Source organism: Physeter macrocephalus, chromosome 16 (assembly GCF_002837175.3).
Source record: "Physeter macrocephalus isolate SW-GA chromosome 16, ASM283717v5, whole genome shotgun sequence".
Taxonomy (NCBI): domain Eukaryota; kingdom Metazoa; phylum Chordata; class Mammalia; order Artiodactyla; family Physeteridae; genus Physeter; species Physeter macrocephalus.
In genome coordinates, this window is record NC_041229.1 from 96,802,229 (window position 1) to 96,824,554 (window position 22,326).

The 22,326-nt window shown below is 39.2% G+C and overlaps 1 protein-coding gene across 1 annotated transcript in view; it reads right to left on the bottom strand.

The window, feature by feature from the left end:
- The window catches only part of PHF21A (PHD finger protein 21A), a 208,541-nt gene extending 187,324 nt beyond the window's left edge, over positions 1-21,217 (bottom strand). The window contains exon 1 of the mRNA XM_055091391.1: positions 20,712-21,217. The gene's annotated coding sequence lies outside the window, so the exon portion shown is untranslated. The remainder of the gene's footprint in view (positions 1-20,711) is intronic.
- Between the last annotated feature and the right edge of the window lie 1,109 nt (positions 21,218-22,326).

Below are 22,326 nucleotides of genomic sequence, written 5' to 3' on the forward strand. Positions count from 1 at the left end.
AAATTCTTAGAAAGGTATAACCTTCCAAGACTGAACCAGGAAGAAATAGAAAATATGAACAGACCAATCACAAGTAATGAAATTGAAACTGTGATTAAAAATCTTCCAACAAACAAAAGTCGAGGACCAGATGGCTTCACAGGTGAATTCTATCAAACATTTAGAGAAGAGCTAACACCCATCCTTCTCAAACTCTTCCAAAAAATTGCAAAGGAAGGAACACTCCCAAACTCATTCTATGAGACCACCAATCACCCTGGTACCAAAACCAGACAAAGATACTACAAAAAAAGAAAATTACAGACCAATATCACTGATGAATATAGATGCAAAAATCCTCAACAAAATACTAGCAAACAGAATCCAACAACACATTAAAAGGATCATACACCATGATCAAGTGGGATTTATCCCAGGGATGCAAGGATCCTTCGATATATGCAAATCAATCAATGTGATACACCATATTAACAAACTGAAGAATAAAAACCATATGAAAAAAAAAAAAACTAGAGAAAGCCCACGCATAGCAACAAAGACCCAACGCAGCCAAAAATAAATAAATAAATTTATTAAAAAAAAAAAAAAATATATATATATATATATATAGCACCGCTGTACCTATCAGGCTAAAAAATAAGCAGGTGCCTTTCAGGCTATAAAAAAATTAGTGAGACACACACACACACGTACACACACACCAATCACAAACACAAAGGGAATGATATTCTTTCACATGAAGGGGCTTAAGAAACACAAGGCTTTGCTGTAAGCCTAGAAAACTAAGAGTCGGCCTTACCGCAGCAGTGAGGAAAAAGCCAAGGTTTATCCCAAATCCACATTCAAAGACTAAAAGAACTAACATTTATTTCAATTAAAAGGCTTTGGCAACAATCCACTTTTTAAAGAAAGAGAAATTAAGATTTTCTCCATTTCTATCTCCCACAGAAAATTAGAATATTTTCTCTCTCTAACTACACAGGTTTAGCTCTACAACACTAATGAAAAAGAACCCTGACTTAAGGCCTGAAAACTAAATGGTTCCATAACATTCACATTAAGAAAAAAAAACAAACTATGTAGTCCAACATACTGATTCTTTACCATCACTGCTATCATTAATGAACATTTAGCTTTTTATCTGTACTTTGAAACGTCAGTGAGAAATTGAAACAGCTACAATATGCTGGGGATTTTAACTTTTGAAACAAAAACCACAGAGAAACATGAGTCTGAAGCATAAAGCCTCAATCATGCTGATAAGTAAGTGGTCCTAAAACTTGAAAGTGAAAGCAATACAAACCAGAAAAGAAGTTTGCTTGATATTAATGCTAGCCTTTAAAACCAAAAATATGTTCTGTTACAGAAGACTGAAATCAGGGCTTCCATTAACCTTGTTTAAAAAAAAAATCCCATGAGCATGGACTTTTTTCCTAAGTCTCTTCATCAGAGCAGCATGGGGTCCCATTAGGCACCCTATTTTACTTCTACCTTATAAATAACGTTAGCTATTCGCTATTTCCATGGAAACCAAGTACAGAGAAACCCACTTAAATGAATACCGGTTAAAGGAATAAGTTTTATTTTAGAAAGGTTTTGCTGCTCTAGATGAACTCTACTGGGGAATACTACAAAGTCTTCGTAAGTATAATTTTTTAAAAGATATCTTTGGTATAGAGGGAGCTTATTAAGAGTCGTGTTAAATAAGTACACTCCTTTCACCAAGTATTCCAAACAGCATCATAATGTTAAAAGATATCTTTCCAATGCACTGTACAGGAGTTTAGATGCACAACCACCAATGACTATGTACGCTTCCCCATGCATCAGCATGGAATAATTACCCCTACGGGTCTAATTTAAACTAATAAAAGCAAGGAAATTTAGAAATAAGGCTACCATCACCTTGTAGTAACTACTAATGAACAGGACCCACAACTGGAGACACACGCACAACTTACTACCCCTCCAAAGAGAAACAAACAATAACTTAAGTTCTAACATCCTAAAAACTGTTACCAGGTCCAGAGATAGCAAACAGTCAAAATTCCCTCCTCAACAAACTTTCACAAGTTATAATATGTATTCCCTAGTCAATCAATACATACATTTGGGTAAAATAGAAACAGAATATGCAGGACAAAGTAAGGAACAGGGTTTAGTGATTTCCAACTTTAAGTTGACTTAAATATTGCCTGACATACTCTAGAAATGATCATTACCAGTGGTCCACACAAACATTGCAGAGAGGCACGTGCACATAAAATTAAATGCAACTCAAAAGAATAGTAAATTCAAAACTAATAATCTTGAGTTTCTAAAGATAGAGAAGAAAACTAAAATCTTTCCAGCAGACATGGTTCTCCATCAAGTTGATGGTGGCTCAGATATCTTCAATAAGTCAAAAAACAAATGAAAGCAACATTATCCTAAAAGATGATTACCAATATTAAATTTACAGTGTATGAAGAGTTAACATTCTGGCACACATACTTTTCCTTTGAGTATACCAACATATCTACTTGTAATACGTGTTCTAAAAACATAAAATTACTTTACTCGTTATGTTTCACATACCGTAAAGTTTGGCAAAATACTGATAATTGTTGAAGTTCGGTTAACAGGTACGTGGGGTTTATTAATATTATTCACTCTACTTCTGTGTATGTTTTTAAATTTCCATAAAAAGAATTTTTTTTAAATCCTATAAAGTTAAAGCTCTTGTCTCATGTATGTTTTTCTCTATGTGTAACTGAATAATGGATTAAATGCCTGGTACAGCTCTTAGGAGCCACCAAATTTAAAACCAACATAGCCATTACATGTAACTACAACTGATTTCCAATTTTTACTTTTCTTACCAAAACAATTCAGTTAACAGTTCAAAATCACAACGAAAAAATCTGAAATGTGTTGCTATTTGCACCATAGGTCTGCTATTGTGCAAATACCAACAATGAAATGAAAGCAATCAATGCCTAATAACAAGGTATCATAACCATATTTTGTATTTTACAAACTAAAGAAAGAAATTCTACTAGCCCTCTCTCTACTAATAAATCAAAATACTTTCAGAATGAGCAACACCAACATTTCCATCTTCTTTCTCCAATTAGGCCCATAGGACTACAAAGGGCAATCTAACAAATTAATGCTTCCTATTTCCTTTATGTTAGTTAAGTAACAAGGCTTCCCCCTCCCCCTCTATGATCCCATCTCACCCCCTACCAGAAAAAGCAGCAACTTTTGAGGTAAAAAGGTCTTTTTCTATTCTCTCCCTTAGTCCAGACATGAAATGTTTCACAAATACTCAGTTACTTTGGAAGTGATTTTAAGCTATTATCCAACTCCTGGCTGAGGGCCCAAAATGGAGAGGTCCACAAACTGTTAAGCCTTAAGGTATTGATAACAGCTCTCTCTCTGTTTAAAAACTAATAATTACTATGATGTTTTGTTTTGAAGAGAAATAGACTAAGATGGTGGTTGCTTTGGAGGGAGTGATGAACAGCAGACAGGGAACAGCACAGGCACAGTACAGACATAAAAGATTGTAAAGAAGAGGGGAGAGGAAAAGCAATGGAGGGTCGATGGCAGCATCTCTCTACAAAGTAGCTAATGCATCATGAACTGGACAGGTTCCTGCACAAGTGTAATAGGAGTTCAGCCCTGTCATAAGTAGCCCACCTTTTACAAATCAGCCAGGGACAAAATGATTTTCAAAATTGTGTAATTCTTTAAATCAACCCCAAAGAGGCTACAGGGTCCACTTCTAACTCCTATATTTGTTAAAATGAAATACCCTTCTAAACTTTTTACAATTCCATTCACCCAAGAGAAACAACTTTTATAGGCCCTGCATGCCGGCTGAAATAAAGAAAGCACAGTACACATGCTATGCTAATTCTAAAACTACAAAGCTTTACTTACTCTAGCTATTGTAAAGTAGTATTATAACTTTTTAATTGAAAAAATTAAAATTGCTTTATTTTTAAAAATATCTGTTGAGCTAAAGTACAGCACTTTATCAAAACAAACTTGTTGGAATTTCTGCTCAGAAAGCAGAAACAATGTTTGAGGAACACAGACAAAATAAAATATAGTAGGACTTCCCTGGCGGCACAGTGGTTAAGAATCCGCCTGCCATTACAGGGGACACGGGTTCAAGCCCTGGTCCGGGAAGATCCCACATGCCGCGGAGCAACTAAGCCCATGCGCCACAACTACTGAAGCCCGTGTACCACAACTACTGAAGCCTGTGCACTTAAAGCCCGTGCTCTGCAACAAGAGAAGCCACCGCAATGAGAAGCCCGCACACCACAACAAAGAGTAGCCCCTGCTCGCCGCAACTAGAGAAAGCCCGCAGCAACGAAGCCAACAGCCAAAAATAAATAAATAAATTTATTTAAAAATAAAAAATAAAATAAATAAAATAAAATATACTAAATACTTCTATCTACCTACTAGGCCTTTATCAAATGGTGCAGCTGGGTAAATGAGAACAAAAAGTTAATGGAAGCTATTATTCTATTTTTAACTCAAATGCTCACTAGTGGTAACATATACTATATTCAAACACACTTGTTGAATCTCAGGAAAAAAAACTATACAGACCAAAGACCAAAAAAGTTTCAGATCTAAATTGACAGTAAATGAATAAGATTAATTATATTTCATACTTAATGATCATTCCCCTTCCCTCAATGACTGGTTTCACTTACCAGATAGATACCTACATACTAATGAATACATTGAAAACTCAAAAATACATTTTAAAAACCTCAAAATATATTAAAAACTCAAATTCTTTACCAAAAAATTCTTAATTCTGAGATCACTGTAAGGCAGAGACTTAAAGTGTGGCTTTTCTCACAATCAACCTGCTTGCTCTCAGGCCCAGTTTCTAGGCTCAATATAGGTAACATATGATGATTAAATATAGAAAGAAAATAACAATTACTGTAAGAAAAGACTAGGCACCAGATGAGAGGAAATTTCACAAAGGAAAAATGCTCAAAATCAGAAAGCAAATAAACTGTGTCCATCGTTACTATAAAGCATTTGTATGCCACTTTTATATCTCTGGGGTTCTACATATGTTTCCATTAGTTCTTACACCAAGCATATGTTCTCAAGGGTTAAACAAACACAAGCAATTTGTCCTGAGCCACAGACCCAATGGACTGACCAGCTGATTAGTATTTTGAACTTGTGAGTTATAATGCCTTATCTACTACCACCTTGGTGCTAAGTGACCTACTGCAAACACCAGTATCTTGGTGCAAAAAAATCTTTTATCGCTAAGAGTTTTAATAAAGTGCCCTGAAAATACTTTTTAAAGTCTCTGTAATAACTGACACCCTCCCATGTATTCTATATTTCTCTCAGCAGTTTTCACAAAGAAGAACTCATTAAATCACTTTTCCCATCCATACCTTTTCTAATGATGTTTCAGGAAGAAAACTCTCCTCTCTACCTAAGTTGTTCCATATTTAGTCTTTTCCCATAAACTTTTAGAGGGACTGTAACAATAGCAATGATAATAGCAGCTATTGCTTATAAAGTGTCCTAAGACTTCCCCATTTTATCTTCATATCATTCCAAAGAGGTTAGTATTATCATCCCTATGTCATCAGTAAAGAAAATGAAGTCCAAGTGAACAGCACAGTGCCTGTCATACAGCATGTACAGGAGACGTCTTTTTTGAAAAGAGCTTAAATAATTAGTCCAAGGTCACACACTCAACTTTAAGTGGTTGCACTAAGATTCCAAACCAGAGGCCAGACCTCCAAGCTCAGGCTCTTTCCCCACTATGCAACATTTGTCTCAAGCCTTGAGAAGAGAAGAATCTAGAATTAAGGTTAAGTAATAATAGCTAACAATAGCTACCATTTATTTAGTGCTTACTACGTATCAGGCACTTATTTATTCCTCGTAACAACCTCAGAAAAAGGGTACTATTATGTATTCATACTTTACAGATGAAGAAACTGAAGCAGAGGCACAGCAGGTGAAGTGATTTGGCCACTGTCACAGAGCTAATACAAATCCAGATTGTGCAGAGCAAAGCCAGGATTTGAGCCTATGCAGACTGGCCCATACTCTTAACCACTGTGCTCTACTGCCATGCTAAAAACTTCCCTTGTCTTGAATGGCATGAAAACAAAACTTTTAACCTTTTCACAAAATGAGTAAATTGTAAGCCTTCATGCTCTGACTAAGAGAAAACTAGTAGTGCTTTTCTAAGCATGCGCACCAGACTTCTTTACAGGAACAGAAGATATGCCCCTAGTGATTAGATCACTGCACTGCTCAGGAAGTGGCACACTGTAAATCAGGTTAAGAGCCCCCAGCCCATCTCCCTCCACACCCAGACACACTAACCATGCACTGCAAGTTACAGGCAATTCAGAGACGTCCCTGGGCAATCTTCTATAAAATGAATGTCACTCTGGAAGTACCCAAGTGTGCATAGTACCCTTCCATCACCCTTTCTTCTTTTTCCCAAACACCATAAAAAACACAGCAAAAGGAATGAATGAATCTAAGCTACTTAAAAATCATAACAAATGTCCAATGATAACTACAAATTTAAATGAGAAAAAAATGCAAAATTCTCATAATTTTGTAACTTGTCCAAATTCTACATTCAAAAAGCAGTAAGCCTCTTTGAAAGTCTCAATTCTTAGACTACCTTATTATCATAAATGTGCCTTGAAGGGTGCGTAGAAAAGCCCATTTTTGCCTCAGATTCTACAAATGTTGATATGCATATTTAAAACAAGAATCATTACTGTTGGATTACAAGTTATTGGGTTTTTATACTAATATCTATTAATATGACAATGTATTTAACTAATAACAAACAAAAGTATTAAGCATGGATTTAATATTTGTATATTAACATGTAATATGTACAGAAAATAAATAGAAAAACAGGACTGGACCTGGAGGTACTAAGAACCTGACACAATGAGAAGAGGAACTACTGCAGCTCCCTCCATTGACATCGTAAAGTTGCCACATTTTCTGGGCTCTTTTTTGAATTAATGTGGCATCTGTTCCAAGTACAGCATGCTAACATTTTACTAAAAGATATTTTCATTCTACATTTGTATCTGGTTTGCTTTTTATTTGAACTCCTGTTTTATTTCAGTGGTCATTATTTCTTTATACCAAGTTGTCAATTTGGCATTCCTGATCTATCTCCCCTGAGCACAAAAAGGGTGGGGAGGAACCATCACCTTAAAACCCTCTAACAGCAATAATTACAATATGCTTTGCATATAGATTAAATAAAGAAAATAAGCAGCACAAAGATTTTTGTGGGCTTTTTAGTATCAGGTCCTGATAAGCTAACGGCATCTGTTCCTTTCAGAAAAAGAATTCTGCTCTGGGGTGGGGGGGCGGGAGTAAACAAATACTAAACAGGATAATTCAAGTTACAAAGTTTGGTCTTCATGAAATGATGATTTCAATAATTTGCACATATCCAACTCTATCGAGTGATAATTGCTTTTTAAGACAGCCTCAAAAATGCTGCAGCAACAAGCCAAATACAACCACTTGTACTTAACATGCATGCTGCATACTCCACAATGTTACGTCATATCAGGCACAGAGAAGACGCTTACCAAGCTATCCTGCGTTCTATAAACTGCCTGACAACAACAGAAAAAGCCACTGCCATCTCCATAGTGGGAGCAGGAGCTGTCAGGGTAGGCCAGCCTTTTCCCTTTGGACAACTCTGAAGAAAACAAATAAGGCCTATATTTTTGTCTTTTAAGCTAACCTCTCTCAAGGCCTTTACTCTCGACCATTCAGCCTTCACAGAAAGAAAGGCTGTTTCTTTAAAATTAAAAAGCTGTAAAAGATCACTCCAACTTAAAAGCCCCACACCTTGTACCAACGGTCCTCCAGGTGTCCCCATGGCTACCTCTTCTGCAGAAGAATAGTCTATCTCGACTGCTAGTCTCCAAGTGGGTGTGCCCACCCGGGGGAAAGAAGAGGACCGTGGGAAGAAACACGAATTATATTTTTAAATCTCATCCTTTTAAAAATTTCTAATTTCCTGTATGTTTTATAACATACACAAAATACTAGGTTCAGTAAATTATATCTAAGTATACATTTACTGGGGGCCATAATATTTAAAAGTTTGGATACTACAGGTTAAGAAGACCAAAACCAGAATAAGAAGGTCGGAAAATTAGGCTCTTCTATTAGCTTACTCAAATTCTTGTCTCTGCCTCAGTTTTACCGCCCATGACATGAACTGAGCCATTTGTACACTTATAAAATTATCATGAGAAATAATAAAATACTGTCTAGGGCATGGTCTGAGCCACACAAAATGAAAAGCACACATGAGTGCTACCAACAAGAAATAACCTTAACATGGCTTGTTAAAACTAGTTAACTGCTACACCCTACCAGATCCAATTCTTAGAATTTTAAGGCCATGCTTTAGCACTTCACTAAATACGGGTCTAAAGAAGTATAAATCACCTTAGATAGGAGCGCATTATAAAATTAGAAAGAATTTTTTTTAAACTTCTATAATGAAAAACTTATTACCTATGAAATAAATTTTTTTAATTTAAAAATTACAAAGGTGAATTATGAATAACCTTATCAACAAGTCAAAACTCTCAAAGCCAGAATCAAAAGATATTTAATGCAGATTATAAGGTCTTGAGTATGCTTTCTTTATAATATATGTAACACCAGAAAAATGAATTATTGGCACTCAATAAATTATCGGCACTTCCAATAATCTACTTTTTTTTTCCTTTTTTTTTACTGCTTTAAAAAATGCCGGGTTGGGGCTTCCCTGGTGGCGCAGTGGTTGAGAGTCCGCCTGCCGATGCAGGGGACGCGGGTTCGTGCCCCCGTCTGGGAGGGTCCCACATGCCGCGGAGCGGCTGGGCCCGTGAGCCATGGCCGCTGCGCCAGCGAGTCCGGAGCCTGTGCTCCGCAACGGGAGAGGCCGCGACAGTGAGAGGCCCGCGTACCGCAAGAAAAAAAAAATGCTGGGTTACCAGTATAGCATTTGAAGGTGACTGAGTAAGTAGGGATAGGGATGAAGGTGAGTTCCACCAACACTACTCTTATGAAGAACTAATTCCTGGGCAGGATATCTGGATGCCCATTAAGCAGTACTGGTTTGAGCCGCTATTAATTAAAACAGCACAAGCATTTTCTTGGTTTTAAAACTCTACTTTACTGTAAAAATGTTGAATGAATCCCTCCTAACAACCAGGAAGAGAGACTACCAGTTCAAAAAAAAAAAGTTATCTGAAACCACAACTGATCTCTTTATAAATAACTACCAGAATAAACTAGCAGAATTTAATTCTAAAATGATACTTTCTAAATTACTAGTGCAGCACAGAAAACAATGTTGTCATTTTACATCAGTTGAGACTTTAAAATTTTTTAAATAACAATGGCCATTTCTAAGGCATTAGGTGCAAGTAAAAAGAACTTAAAATGCTTTTTGCCCCATAGGTAATAATCAGTCTAGGGCACTAGGTTTATAATATTAATGTACAAATCTTACCCACCTCTCTCCTTCCAACCTCACTCCCATTTCCCACCTGAGCCTTATGTTCAAAAACAAGCAAGTTTTTTAAATAGCCACCTGAAAAAAGTAAACTTCAAGAGAGTATTATGGTATAATTCTACTTATTTTGAAAATTCATATACATTATACATAGTTAAATGCACAGGAAAACTTTTAAGTAGGTGAGAATGGGATAACTTTAGTCTGCTACTTTACACATATCTATACTGCAAGTATTACTTTTATAACTCCGATGCTCTGCCTTTTAATATTTTTAAAGTATTAAAATAACATTAAATATTAAAAGAAAGGACACTTAACCATCAAACGCTCTAAAATGTTGATAGTTAAATAAGGACTAATTGAAATAGCCAATGTAATCTATCTGCACCTACTAAAAAAATGTATAAAATAACCTATCATGCTCCCGTGCCCAAATTCCAACCTTTAAGAAATAGGTATTAGACTCCACTCCCCAGTAGGCACTGTGCTTGGCAATGGGCATACAATGATGGACAGGACATACACTATCCCAAATGCCTTCATTTCCAATCCATTCCAGTGCTTACTACTTCCAAAACATTCAATCTAACCCAACCAAAATCAGATGAAACATTCTTAAAATGATATGTCATAGCTGCGGCCATTTCAGTAGATTGAAAAACTTTAGTAATTCACTTGCTAGGTTTCTATGGGAATTGCACAGTTTAGTACAGCATTATAGACACTTAAGAGGAGGGGCTCTGGAATCAAACCTGGGCTTGAGGTAAGATTGTATGATTTACTACCTATGTTATCCCAGGGAAGCCTTCATTTCCTCATCTATCAAATGGGAGTAGAATAATAACAGTAAATCCTCAGAATATTGCTGTAAGGATTAAAATTAAATGAGATCCTTTATGTAAAAAGGCTTAGTACTAAACATAATAAACACTCAGCAAATGTTATTATTAATAATATTATAACAGATAACTTTAAAATACAAAAACTGTTCACAACTTGCCGAATATTTAAAGTCTTATACCTATGCCATTTCTCTAAGAACAAATATGTATATTTGTGTATGTTTGTATATTAACACATAAAAATATTTTTCAACATAAAAACCCATAATTGAAACTTTTCATTACTGTAACACACCAGTACATTTGTGATATTTTTATACATATGATATATACACACAAAGGCATCAGCGCATGTTGTCAAGAACTACACTGTAAACACATGTTAAGAACTTGTCTGTTGGCCATGGTGGGAGAGTGGGGGGATCTAGATCACCAATTATGATTCTAACTCATATATTTAAATTTTTAAGAATATTAACATTGTTAACACAATATAGACAAATATCTTAAAATCCAGCCATCTATTAGTGATTAAAAACTCAATTTATATGTATTGATACTTCTTTAGTCTATAAAGTACATTCATGAGTATTATCTCATCTAATCCTTTTAGCAGCATAGTGAAGCAGGCTTTTACCATTATCCCCATTTTACTACAGTACTGGGAAAACTAAAGCCCAGCTAGGATGAATTTCTCAAATGCACAGCTAGTGACAGGACTGGTCTTAAAGCCAGGTCCTCTGACACCATCATAACCATTTCATTTACATTGATCTCAGACATTTCATTTAAAAAAAGACAGAAAACTGTGCTCAATAATTTAGGTGTGTCAGAGAACTCTACAGATAATTACACATGGATGCCCAGTTGTACTCTCCTTGTTTCCTCTCCTTATTTCTAACTATAGTATTTCAGGAATCACACAAGTGTGCACACTATAAAATGTAGAACAGAATTCATCCAAACGTCCTGTACTGGCCAATTAATACCAGAGACCATTTTCTCCCTTACATTTAGCCCTTTGAATTTAACATCTTTGTAACCACTGATTAATTTCATTTTAATATTACATCTTGAAAAGATGAGTTAACATAAAATAAATAAAACCATTCATAATGTGGAAGAATATCAGACCAGATACCATAAATTTATGACACAGCTAAAGAATCTAGCTCATGTCTAGTATACAAACATTAACAAGTTTCAGTTCACATTTGTGAGGAAAAAAAGGTTAGTATTGTTATAGTGGAATGCGTTGTTGTATAAACAAGTACTTAAATAATTACTACTAAAGGCAGAGTTTTCTTAAACAAACACAGCAGCCCTCAGCAATAACATTTGAGGAACTCTGCTAGAATAGAGACTGGAGAAGCAGATAAGAAAGACACTTCCCTGATTCTACATACACTCAAACTAAGGCACACAAACCACAACTTATGCTTACATTTTTCAGTATTCCCAGGTGTCCCTTTCCCATCTCAAAAAGCTAAAAGCCATGCAGATAACAATATCCTTGAACAATCTCAAGAGCCTAAAAGAAGTTAGTGTCCTAAACGAGAAAAATAATATAAAGACTTATGATTTCTTTGAACCTAACATTTTAAGTACAACCCACAGACCTGAAACTACATTTTCTTTCTGGGGCTCCTCACTGGCTTCCAATACATCAATCCTGTAACACTGTGAACTGTGGTGACAGACTGGTTCATGCTTCTAAACACAACAGAATTTTTCCAAGGTTACATACACTGTGACACGAGGAACATTTTTGCAGCATCTTATTTTCATTAATCAACTAGTTTGGATGTTCTAACAGTGCAAACATTATTAACAAAGAAATTTTCATTATCTTTTGAACGTTCCAAAGTCAACCAAAGGCCATGGCACAGTGGCAAAGAGTACTGAATAGGCAGAGCTGAATCCTGGTGAAAATTCTGCTACTGGCTGGTTGTCTGACTTCGGGCATCTATCACTGAGGGAGAAACTGAGGTGCAAAGACATTTTAAGTACAGCAAAAAATTCTAGGGAATTGCCACATCATTACCATAGGCCAAAAATCTCAAGGCCTTGTTAGAACAGCCTGGGTTTCTGATCAAGTAATAAAGTAAAAAGAGAGGAAAAAATGTAAAGCATAATATTTTTTAAAATAACAATAACCACTACTACTACTACTATTGCTAACTCTATAAACATTTACTGAGCCTTTATTATGGGCCAGGAACTGTGCTAAGCACTTTCACAGATTTTAACATTTAATCCCCGCAGCAACACTGACAGTAGTTAATAAAGTGAAAGTATTAGAACCCTCAAAAGGACAGAAATTTTAAGTTTACAAATGAAAATATAAACAAATTATTAAAGAAACCTTCCCTTTTTCTCTACCTTCCAGCCTATACCTTTGAGTATTAAATTTACACTAAAATCACATTTATTTTCAGGACTCTGTCTTCCATTTTAAGAATACTGAGATTCAAGATGTTGACAATCATTACAGAAGAATAAAAAACTCTGAGCTTAAATACTGGCACCAAAAAAACCCTTCCGTCCAACTTTACTGAATAATTGTCCCCATTCAAAGAAAAGAGAACAGCATACATATCCGGCCCCACAATAATAGTCGTCTAATTCTAATGCCCACACTAGCAATCAGTTAATGCTGTAATTATAGGGACCTATATCATCACAGAGAAAAAAAATTTACAATTGCGAAGTTTTGACTATATATACATACGTACGCTATTTTACATGTAAAAATCTTACAGTAACTGATTTAAAAAAACAGCAAACTCATCTAAGGTAAACTAATACACTAGGGTGTTTCTGAAGACTCACTTTAGAATATCAGCAGCATAATAACCATGATATTAGCAATCAAACTTTACTTAGCAGAAAGTTCTTAGAGGCTTGGGAAGCTGTGTATAAAATGGAGTAGACAGGAGAGAAGGGTTCCCTGTGCTGTTTAAATCAACTACAGGTCCCAGCATGCAATGCTCTATTCTGGAGTTAGGCAAAAAAATGCAATGCATCTTGGGACTTGTAGTAAGTAAACCACTTCCCCCTATAACAGTTAAGTTTCAAGAAACTGAACTATCTAGCACAATCTGACTAGATCTTACTATCAGGGCCTAGTCAAATCCAGATAAAATTTGGTTGTTCTCTGCCCTAGCACAGATTCTTTAGCATATACTGGAAAAAGTATCAATTAACATTTAGATCAACATTTTCACATTAGAAAAACCTTATACAGGATAAGCATATAAAAGAAATCCTTAAAAAGCAAAAAGATGTGTTACTATTTTTAAATTATATTTAAAGATACAATTTTTAAAACAATTTTTTAAAGTCTGATCAGTTTCAAAGCTTTCTATTCCCCACCCCCCAAAAAAGTTTTGTTTTACCAGCTTTTCTCTTAACAGTTTTCAAGTTATGTTTTTATAAATAATTTTTCTTGAAGGAAATTCTCATAAGAAAACATTTCCCGTACTTTAATACTGCCCATTAGGAAATGTATTCTTATAGTTATACACATACCACCATCTCACACACACACACACACACACACACACACACACACACACAACAACAAAAAAACGAATAATACTTAAGTTCCTCTTTTGTCAAGTCCTTACTCAATATTTACCCCCTCCACTCCTCACCCTTCATTTCACACACACATGTGAAAAGAACACTCAGGGGAAAAAAATTCCATTTCTCTCATCCACTGACGTCTTCCAAAAAAAAAAAAAAAAATTTTTTTTAAGCTATCAATAACATGGTCAAACCCAAGTAGACAACTTTGAGCTGTAATTTATGTATATAGTTTCTACACACACCCCTATTTTCTGCAAGACTGAAGGAGTAGGCTGGGAAAGAACTAAGTGCAATCTGCATCAGGAGGCCTAACACAGGTGGTGGGTTATTTTCAGGCAACAGCACCTTCACAAACATGCTGTGGAATACAGTCCAAGAAATTTCTAACAAGGAAAGATAAGCTGGCACACAAATTTAACATAATCCATCTAAAAATCACCTGCAACACAAGCTACTACATTTCACCATAAAAGTGACAGACTACTATAGGATCTGAAGCTTCATCAATACAACATACTGTCCATAAGGCCAGAGACAGCAGTTGCCATGGTTACTATCACCCACTTTTATCAGGAAATTATTGTCATTAACTCTGAAGTTTTTGGTACTTATTTAAAATTTAAAAAAAAAAGAGTTTAGGGTTCTGACTGTTAATTGAGTAAAAGAATCAACTACTGTTTAATACGTAAGTATGCTGCTTTAGAGATACACATGGTTAACAATACTTGGATCTGCAGCAGAAAAAAATCAATTCCTTTCTGCTGCTCCTTCTCCTCAAGTACTGACAGTTTGTATTCTCAATGCAGCCAAAACAATAAAACAAAACCCATCTTTCTGGCTTCTGTGTTTAAGTTATTTTTCTCCCCTAGGCCCACAAACAGAGTCAAAATAAAGCCTAGATCATCAACCTGTTAGGCCCCATCCCTTTCCTATTTCCAAATTACCAGTTCACTTTTTTGTCTACTTTAAAAAGCAGAAAAACATTTCCATAGATGATTCCAAAATACAGGAAAGAATAGTTTCCTTCAGCCGAGACCCGCTCACTATTTTTTATTTAGCAAGGGGGGGGGTGTACAGTTTGCAGTGTATTGGAGGGAGAGAAGCGGAGAGGCATTCAAACTGCCAAACAAGTGTCCAGTGTAAGAAAGTTGCCTTAGAAAAGCCCAAAGGATGACTGAAACTCACATATTATCTCTAAAAGGGAAGAGTTCACCACCATCCCAGTTTAAGACTCAATTGATAGACAAGCAATATAAAAGTTATTCTTAACGGTCTATTTCAGCATTCTCACAAAAGATAACTGTTCAGAAATTCAATACACAAATAAGATGATATGAAAGCCTACAAAAGAGTATGGCCACATATACACACAAATATACAAAGAAGGAAACATATGCTATTTCAGAAATAATTATCTACAATACTTTTAATGCAGTGTTAATATATTACCTCTTTAAAAACAAAACAAAACAAAACAAAACACCTCAAAGCAGCAAAAATACACACCTGGTAAAGTTAAAGTGATCAAAATACACTGCTATGCTCCTAAAGAATACTTAGGGCCTACAAAAAAAGCCCATGTACAAAAGTTCTGAGAAGTCAACATAAATCATTAATATGTCCCATGACAAATTAATATGAAAATTCAAACATGTTTCAAGAAATCAGCTCTGAATATAGATATAAAGGAATTCTGTCAAAGGTTAGAGACCTAAAACTTTAATCCCTTCCTTTTCTCCCTTTCAATACTAATTAAATACAAAAGACTTTGGCAATAAAATACTAAGGATACAAAATTTAAAAGCACATTAATATAACCTTAATGTCAGTATTTCCTCAAAAAAAGCTTTAGTATTCACTGTCTGCAGGATGAAAACGTTAATATTACCCTGAGAGGCTTCATTTTTATCTAAACAGTTAAAAGTTTTTCTCACCCTTCACCGAAGCAAGTTTCTACATTTCATTTCTAATTGAGGTTATTTCATAAAGAGCAGTCAATTCTAAAATTTAGGGTACTCTATCTTTTGATATGCTCATAAACATAGGGACTCCCAATTATCTACATGTCATTTTACCTTAGTCCAAATAGGTGAGCAGAGTCTATTAAGAAGGCCAGAACTCAAAGTTCTAAGTTTTAAACTTCTGGGTTATTCTTACACAAAAAATATTTCAGTGCACTCCTCTAAATTTGAGTAGTCATTTCCTCACGCATCCCTCTAAATTAGAAAAACAAAAATGATACACACACGTACCTAATACTAATGCATACAAATATGTCTTTTTCACTTTGAAACAAGTTTGAAAGGTTTAGTTAGTAAGAATTTTTCAGAAAGTTAGCAGGATCAGTCAAAACAATCAAAATATTAACTGTGACATCTGTTACTCTGTGTGTTAATAAGAGTCTACAGAAGAATCCGGGAACTTAAATAATCACTAAAATCAACTACTATCACATCAATGGTGAAATGAACAAAAACTTTAACAGGGGATACACATTTCACAGGATCTACAAAAGGAAAAATGATCTTTTTTTTGAATTAAGGGAAACTGCCTAGGCAGCATTTTTTAAACAAAGCTTCAAAACTGTAACAAAGAGCTTTTTGGTAACCACAGCAGTATTTAAAAAAAAAAAATTCATAAAGTGTTCTGGGTGCACTTTTAATGCACTCATTTCCCAAATGATATGGAGAAAGTTAGTATTTTAAAGACAGAAGCTTCTGTCCATGTATTAATTAGCCACCTATCTCAACAACTTAACATCTGCATGGTTTCTGACAATTTACAAAGAACTTTCACATGTATTATCTCATTTGATCTTATTGAGAAAAAAGTACAGTATTATTCCTAAAAAAACAAACAAAATTCAAAGCAGATTCATCAAATTTTTTACACATTCCCAAGTTTTTAAACTTTGACATAAAACTTTACAAGCCACCACATAGCATGATATTTCCAGTGATAAATCAATTCACCTAACACTAACAGACTTTCAAAGGACATGTGCTATAAATGCTACAAAAATACTTTCATCTTTATGCAGTTATTGTTAAGTGTTACTAAGGGACATATCAGCAATGACCCATACCCACAGACAGAACTTTACTTCTAGCTCAAGAATCTCAGTCTTTGGAGGCCAACTCAAATACATCAACCATATGTATTTATAACGCTGAGTGCCTAAGAATTTATCTATTAGGATCACTGTCCATAAATTGGAGGAAAAAAACACAGTCTAAAAATTTTTCCATACAATACCTCCCTTTCTAATAGTTCAAGTACTCTGTATCCCACTTGTATTAACATTATAGGGATGACCATAAAGCCTAAAGTCCCAAGTCATACCAACTACTTTTGTTTATAGCCATCCATTGCACATAATTTTTTAAAATGCATTCAACACCCCACTCACCAATATGAGAATAATCCCTCTTCAAACTAAAATAATTCTAACAGCACTCTGTACCTCAGGGCAGCATCCTTAAGCTATCCACAATAAGCAATCTACTTTGTGTAATATTATAAGCAGGTAAAAAGCAGTCAAAAATTTGTTTCAAATGGCAAATGGAACTTTTCAATGGACTTACTCAAAATCTTTCTGGAACTTTAAGGTGTTTATCCTGTTGCTTAGTTGATGCTAAGTAGAGCTGTAATAAGTAGCAAGACCCTCAAAATTCACAGATTTCCTTTATCTTGCTGCAGCACCTCCTGCTGGATAGCATTTAGAGTTCTTCATGTAAGCAGAAGAAGACTATTTCTGAGGCAGCTCTTTCCAGATGACTGAATGGGAAAAAGGATGGACCCTTCACAGCTAAAAGAAATAGGGCCCCATCCATCACTTATACCTCTTAAAAATAAAATCTAGCATAGGCAGGAGTCTTAATTTATTACTTTTCCAGTTCCATAAAGACCCACCTGAGTTCAAAGTGCAACATGTTTAAATAAAGCTTGCAAAATTAGCTAAAAACTATGTTAAAAAGCCTTCAGAAGCACTCAAGCAAAAGACTATTAAGACCATCCAAGCAATGCCAGTCATACTGCAAATACTATTACGTTAAGACAAGCAAAAGTATGACAGAGAAAAACACCTGGAATATTTTTAACATGTTAGCCAGAAGTTTGTGTTTTGCAAATTTTCTGCACTATTACTATGCTCTTCATTTAAGGATAGTTGTATATCTACAAAAGTTTTAAGTGCAGAAATTTTTTTCATAAACATGAGCATAACTGCACACAAAAATTTCCTCTTTGCCATCAAAAGATGTGTCCTGAGATTTTAAAATGCATTCTTCAGACATTTTAAATGGCCCTTAATAAGCCAGTTTTGAGCCCACGATGTAGATCCATATACAGAGACAGAAAAAAAGAATAGAAAAGAACTTACCAAAATCAAAATGAATAATAGTATTTCCAGTAAAAATGTAGTAACAGTTTCCTACAACGCTGTGAAACCAAGTAAATTGTGAAACTTAAAAAAAAGGGGGGGGGAGGGGGAGAGGGCTAGTCTTCAAAAACCAAAAGAAAATCTGACCTATTTATTTCCACTGCCCAAACGTGAGTGAACATCAGATGTAAACAAACATAAACACTGAAAAGTACACTTAGATGTCATAGCCCCAGTTTCAGTCCCCTTATCAGGCCCCCAATGAAGCTACAGATGCTGGTAAGTAACCTCTCTAAAAGGAGATATTCAAGCTCTGTGCCCTAAAGAACCCCTAAAAAATGTGCCTATGAAAAGGTTTCCTAGAGTGCATAACTGCTTAAAAAAAAAAATTTCATCAGCCCAAATTAATCTGTTTCTAATATTCAGCTATCAATTATTAATATATAAATGTTCCTCCTTCTCTAACGTCCCCACCTCAAGCATCTACATTCCTGACACCTACTATTAACAAAACTGCACAGCTCGCACCCCAGTTATGGGGCAAATCTTTGAAATCCAAAACACAGTCACAAAGTTCACTGTCAAGGCCAGTGCTGAGGCCCGCACACGCCCGGACCTTAACTCACATTTGAAATTCTAGAAAGCCATACTTGCAGAGACATCATTTAAAAACAACAAAATGTGAACGTGAAAAGTAAGATCCTCTACTTCAAGACCTAAACAAAGACTATTTCAACATATGACCGGAATATGATGACACCAGATTCACCAATAAAAACAAAACCTGCCTACCATTAGCAGCCGTACCCCTCATCTCAACAACTCAACTACTCAGAAATCACTCTCAGCACATCTGCACCCCACAACCGGCGTGTGGCCTTCTCCGGGGGTGCAAGTCACAAAGTTGAAAGGAGACATTCTTCCCCCGGTGCCCAATCTCGACATCAACCCCTCCCCTGCCAGGGCCACCTTGCTGCTACCCACCATCGCGAACGTGGTCAGGGGAAAAAAAGAAATCCTAACAGCACCGCTCAGCAGAATAAAGAGACCAAAGAGAGGATGACGAGAAGTGTTGGGAACTGCGTGCACGACGGGGCTGGACCAAACGGAAAGAGTCCCACTCCGCGTGCCCCTCCCCCCGGCGGGGGCGCGGGCGGGGGAGGGGCGGCTGCGGCCCCTCTTGGAGCGGCCTGGCGGCCCCGGCCGGCGCAGGGTCCCGGGGGCGCCCCGCGGCCGCGGGATGCGGGGGCGAGTGCGGGAGGACCGGCCCCGGGGTGAGGGGTGCTGGCACACTCTCCGGAATAACAAGTTGCAGAAGAAGAAGAATAAGCGGAATTTCCCCAACGCTGCTCCGGCCACCCAAGACAAATGCACCAACACACACACACATACACACACACACACACACACACACACACTCGGGCCCGGCAGCGTCAGCAGCCGCAGCTTTTTTTTTTTTCACACACATACACACACACACACACACACACACACACACACTCGGGCCCGGCAGCGTCAGCAGCCGCAGCTTTTTTTTTTTTTTAAACCAGATCCCTCAGTCACCAAACAAGATGGTTTTCAAAAAAAAAAAAAAATTAAATAAATAACCATAATAAAAACTTCCCCCCGACATCATCCTGGGGGGAGGGGGTAGTGAAAGAGCCCCGGCGACCACCCCTGGGCGGAGGGAGAGCCCAAGGGGGCGGACGAGGCTCCGCGCCCCCCGCCCCCACCGGCGGCCCCCTCCCCGGCCCCCCGCCGGGACAATGTGACGCCCCCTCCCCGCCACCCCCGGTGCGCCGCCTCTGTCACCCGCTCCGGCCCAGCACTCAGCGCCCAGGCTCCCGAGGCTGCTCATAAACTTACTTCCAATTTATCCTGGGGAGGGGTGGAGGGCAGAGGGGAGGAAGGGGGAGACGAGGTTTTTCCATTGTCTTTTTTTTATGGGGGGAGGAATAGGAAGGGCACGCAGGGGGGCGCCCCGAAGGGGAAGTTATTGCTCAAATCTCAAGTTGACTGAGGGGGTCCTGCCGAGAACACCCCCCTTTCCCTCCTCCCTCCCACACACCCCTCCCCTCCCCCTCCCTCCCCCCCAAAACAAACTCCAAGCAAGCAGCCCCTGTACCTCCCAGAGACAAACACCAGAGACAAGACAGAGAGAGACAGAGAGGGAGAGAGAGAGAGAGACAGAGAGAGAGGGAGAGAGAGAGAGAGAGAGAGAGAAGGAGGGAGGGGGGAGGGGGAAGGGGGGAGGGAGGGGAAATAGAGCTACTCCAGAAAAAAAAAGAGGAGAGTGAGGAGAAGAGAGAATGGAAAAGCTGGGATACTGCACCCTCCTGCTGCTGGCTGGCTGTCCCCCCTGGCAGCTGGAGGCAGGAACTCAGCAGGAGAAGCAGGAGGAGGAGGAGGAGGGAACTCTTCTTCATGGGGAGGGAGGGAAGAAGCTGGGGCTGCTGCTGCTGCTTCTGCTGCTGCTCTGGGCCTCTCGCACTTTTTAGATATTAGTGTGTTAAGATGGTAGGTTGTTCCCTTCTCCCTCCTCCTCCTCCTCCTCCTCCTCTCCTCTTCTCCTCCTCTCTCTCTCACTCACTCTCTCTCTCTCTCTCCCTCTCTCTCTCTGGGCTGTTTCTTTCCTCCTCTTCCCCAGGCAAGGGGGGGTGGGGAGGAGGGGGTGGGGGGAGGAACTGGATCCTCCTCCTCCTCCAGGAGAGACACACAGGCCCCGGGCCGGAATGTGGGGGGAAAATCAGAGCAGCAGGAGAGAAACTGTGGGAGACAAACAAGCCCAACTCTTCATCCTCCTCCTCCTCCTCTCAGCAGCAGCAGCGAGCACCACCAGCCCATTCACCACCCGGCCCCGGGCCGCAGCACCTCCGCCGCCTCAGCCCGGGGATCCCTCCGCCCAGGCCCAGACACACTCGCCCGCGCGGGAGCCCGCCGCGCGGCCCCGCCGGCCCGCCGCCGCCGTGCGCGCCCCCGCCGCTCCCGAGAGCCGGGCGAGGGGGACTGGGGCTGGGAAAGCGGGGACGAGGGCGGGGGGAGAGGAGGCGCCGGGGTAGAGGGGCACGGCGGGGAGGGAGGGGGCCGCCGGGCGGAGTTGTACGGCGGCCGGCCCGGGCCCCCGCACCTCCTCCCATGGCTTCCGGGGCGCACGGTCCCCCCCAGGGGCGACGGGGCGGCGGCGGGAGGGGCAGTGGGGGCCCGCGGCGGCGCTCGGGCGGGCGGACTACTTGACGTGTCGGTGCGGCGAATTTATTTCACTTTGCCTAAGGAACGGGGTGTGCTGCGGTCCCCATTGCCTAGGGAAAAAACCCGGATGTAAAGTGAGTGAAACTAAACTAGAGTGAAGTAGGGCAGCAGCAGCCAAACTCCAGTGCAGCGGCGGCGGCGGTGATGGGGCTGAACAAGGAGCGGCGGCGGCCAAACTCCGGGGCCGCCGCAATGATGGGCCCGTGCAGCGCTGCAGCTCGGCACCCGTGTAGCTGCAGCCGAGGCGAGGCCGGAGCCCGCTGCGGCCCCCCCAACTCAGCGGCCCGAGCCCAACTCCCCCTCCCGTAGCAGGAGCTGCACAGGGGCTCCGGAGCGGCCCCAACTCCCTCCAGTGCAACAGCAGTTGGAAGGGGGAAATAAAGCCGCGAGGGCAGGGACGGAGAGAAGCGATGGGGAAGCACTGCAATGGGAGAGCGTGGTCCAGGCAACAGGAGAAAGATGCAACCTCAAGTCGAATGCAACATGCAATCCCCGGCCGCCGCTCGCCCGCTCCCTCCCCTCGCCACCCCGCCCCCTTTCCAAATAACTACCCTTGAACCACTTTATTAGCCGTACTTAGTCCCACACTCGCTTCGGGGAGGGGCGGGGGACGGGATCCTTCGCTCACCTTTATTTATTGCTGCTTTCTCCCCCCTCTCCATGTTTTTTATTCCTAAGTTCTTTTGTTCTAAGGGGGA